Source organism: Camellia sinensis, chromosome 10 (assembly GCF_055761805.1).
Source record: "Camellia sinensis isolate YWXY chromosome 10, ASM5576180v1, whole genome shotgun sequence".
Lineage (NCBI taxonomy): Eukaryota > Viridiplantae > Streptophyta > Magnoliopsida > Ericales > Theaceae > Camellia > Camellia sinensis.
Window position 1 is genome coordinate 11449755 of NC_138970.1, and position 3774 is coordinate 11453528.

The 3774-nt window shown below is 35.2% G+C and overlaps 1 long non-coding RNA gene across 1 annotated transcript; it reads right to left on the reverse strand.

Annotated features, from left to right (window-relative positions):
• On the reverse strand, positions 1 to 2132 carry LOC114292199 (uncharacterized). The gene is made up of 3 exons (XR_014343063.1): positions 1859 to 2132; positions 1151 to 1228; positions 1 to 310 (listed from the first exon to the last, which is right to left on the reverse strand). It is a non-coding gene; the product is annotated as an uncharacterized LOC114292199 (long non-coding RNA).
• Positions 2133 to 3774: the final 1642 nt, after the last annotated feature.

Below are 3774 nucleotides of genomic sequence, written 5' to 3' on the forward strand. Positions count from 1 at the left end.
TGCATAAGACCTTTCAATTGCCTAACATATATGAGATGATCTATTCAAAGACAAAAAAGTATTATCATGCTACAAGATAGTTCCCAAGCATTTCCTCCCAAAAAAAATATAATACATACTAATCACGAATCCATCAATACATCCAACTTCATAAGCAATATTTACAATCAACCTCCTTCATAAAAAAAAGGGTAAGCTTACATCCTAGAATGACCCTAAGCAAAACCTCAACCACAAGATGCCCACCTGTGATCCTTCAAAAAAATTCTAGTCTTCCAAGTTGAGGCGAGCCACACAAAAGTCTATGAATCTGAAAAAAAAAATTATTTAAAAAAATGAGCTAAAGCCCAATGAGTATACCAATACCATGGAGTTATAAAACTTGCTCCTACCAATAGGGTTCAAAATAAAGATACTAAACATAAGAGCTTAATTGGACTTAAATTTATACAAAATAAAAATAAAAATAAAAATGATGAAATACAATTTTCATAAAACGTTATCAAGATTTTTCCAAGGAATCTCATAAGGCAGAAAAAAAATACATTTGGATAATGAAAGTAAACAAAAATATAACTTTTCAATACATTAAGATTTCCTGTCCATCATACAATCCATTACATAGCCTTAGGTTTGCGTTACCTTGCGACTTAGGTGGTGACGGTACCGTTACCCAAAACATAACCATAGGAACATAGCTCATGTCATCGTAGCACTTCAATTCTTGTTTCAATGTTTCGGTCCCCAGGACCCCTTATACATACAACGACCCTTATGGTCCTTAAAACATTTCGGTCCCCAGGACCCCAAAGCATTTTGGCCCTTGTGGCCCCAAAGGCTATATTCGGTTATATGATCAATAAAATAAATACTCTCACATAACATTTCACTGTCATTCAATCATCATTATCATAAAATTTGAAAGACTCAACCTAAATAAATTCTCATAAAAAAAAAATTAATGCTTCATTATACAAATGAAATCATATCTTTATTAAAACTCAACCCTTGGCCTCAATAAATTTATAGATTTTCTTTTTATACATATATCATGATGAAATGTATCATTTACTTCCTTTAATTCAAAAATTATTTTCAAACTTTGTAATAAAGATAGAGGTAAGGTAATTTCCATGGTAAGTATACTCACCTCCAAAAATAGCAAAAGTATAGATTTGAAACTCTACAAATTAATTTCCAAGAGGTGTAGAGATGCCTTCCTCCAATCCTAACAATTAGTAAATAGGATTTCAAATTAGGAAAAGCTTTCAATAAAAATGACAACATCTACAAAAATGATCATAAATAAAATTATGCTAAGGAATGGCAAGCTAAAGAACTCCTCCAACTTTAAGTCACCCAAACAAATAACTTATCCAATCTCCATAACACCCATCCTTTGAACATCTTTGAGTTAGTAACTTTTTAAATATCCAATCAATTTATATGCACAATACCACCATCAATTTACTACAAAAGTCAAAAATCAACATTTTTGTATAAACTCAACAACTTAAGTAAAATCTCTTCAATCACTTATAAAATTCCTCCACAGAACATAGAGATATCCAATCCACCATTTATCAAATCAATTTCAACATATAAATTCCCTAACACCAAAATCCCCAATTTTTACATCACATTCAAACCCTAGATTAACCCAAAATCTTAATCTCCAAATCAACCATCAAATTGACCATTTTTTTTTAACATCTAAAACATTCATGGAAACTAATTGAGAGTATAAAATTCAACAATCAAACCCCAAATCATAATAGATCTAAAACACAAAAATTTCATCATCTCTAATTCAAAATATGTAAAACCTTAAACTAAACTTTTAGAGAAAAATTCTTACCAATTACAAGCCTCTAATCCATCAAGAAAATAAATCCCATGCTTTGATTCTTCAAAAGATTAAGAAAAATCTAGAGTTGGTGCGTCTATTGTGTTATTTTCAGATGGATTTAAGGAGTGGCCGACCGGACCCTTTTTCCGGTGAGATAAGGTGGTCGGAGGTGGTGGAGATGGTGGGTTAAGGTGGTGGTGTAAGGGTGGAGCAAAGGTGTGGTGTTTGGCCTCCAAGAAAGTAAAGGAAAATGAGAGAGAAAGTAGAGAGAAGTTAGAGAATGAAGAATGAAGAAAACAAAATCTGCACTTCTATTTTTTTTTTTGTGTTGAAATTGGGTGTTTGGTCACACCTACCATCAAGTTTGGAGTTGGGTTTAGATATCCTAAATGGAGTTTAACACAAGAGTGTGTTTGGCTCTAGATGAAAAGTTGGGAATATTATAATTCTACCCCCCTAAAGGAAAATTTCGTCCACGAAATTTATTCGTTTGTTTAGTCTAGTTCATACCTTGAAAAAGATGTGGATATCGAATTTTCATATCATCCTCCCGCTCCCAAGTAACTTCCTCCAAAGCATGATTTTTCCACAATACCTTTACTAGTGGTATGGTCTTGGAACGTAGTACTTGATCCTTCATGTCCACAATCTCTATGGCTTCCTCCTCATAAGACAAATCATCCTTGAGTTAGATTGGTTGGAAGTCTAACACGTGTGATGGGTCAGGCATGTACTTCTTCAACGTAGATACATGAAACACATTGTGAATGCAAGATAGACTAGGTGGTAAGGCCAAACGATAAGCAATCTTGCCAATGCGCTCTAGTATCTCAAATGGCCCAATATACCTTGGATTTAGTTTGCCTTTCTTACCAAATCGCATCACTCCCTTCCATGGCGAGATTCGTAAAAATACATGATCTCCTACTTGAAATTCCAAATTCCTCCTCCGATTATCTGCATAGCTCTTTTGTCTACTTTGAGCCACCTTCAACCTTTCTCGAATAATATGCACTTTATTGGTAGTAATTTGAACAATCTCTGGCCCTAACAATTTTCTCTCTCCAACCTCATCCCAACATACTGGAGTTCTACATCTTCGCCCATATAAAGCGTCATAGGGAGACATCCCAATACTTGATTGATAACTTTTATTATATGCAAATTCTATTAAGGTCAAGTGTTCATCCCAACTACCTCGAAAATCTAGGACACAAGCTCTCAACATGTCTTCTAAAGTTTGAATTGTCCTCTCGGATTGCCCGTTGGTTTGGGGGTGAAAAGCTGTACTGAATCTCAATTTAGTACCCAAGGCATTTTGAAGACTAGTCCAAAAGTGGGATGTGAAGCGCGAGTCTCTGTCTGAAACAATAGATACCGGCACACCATGCAATCTCACAATTTCATCCACATAAATTTTTGCTAATCGATCAAGTGAAAAGTTTTTCTTAGTAGCCAAAAAGTGTGCAGATTTGGTCAACCTATCTACAACAACCCAAATAGAGTCATGCCCCTTCTGTGTGCGAGGTAGGCCCGAAACAAAATCCATGGCAATATGCTCCCATTTCCATTCAGGTATAGGAAGAGGTTGAAGTAAACCAGCTGGGCGTTGATGCTCTGTTTTAATCTGCTGACATACCAAACACCTTGACACAAATTCTGCTATCTCTCTATTCATATTTGGCCACCAATAACTTTCTCTTAAATTTCGATACATCTTTGTACTCCCCGGATGCATTGCATAAGGTGAATTATGGGCCTCATCTAATATCTCCCTTTTTATCTCGCGCTCATTTGGAACACATAACCGATTTTTAAACATCAACACACCATCTTCTTTAATAATAAAGTCTGACAGAGTACCATCTTTCACGCGAGCTCGGGTCTTCTCCAAAATTGAGTCTTTCCCTTGGGCTTCTCGAATG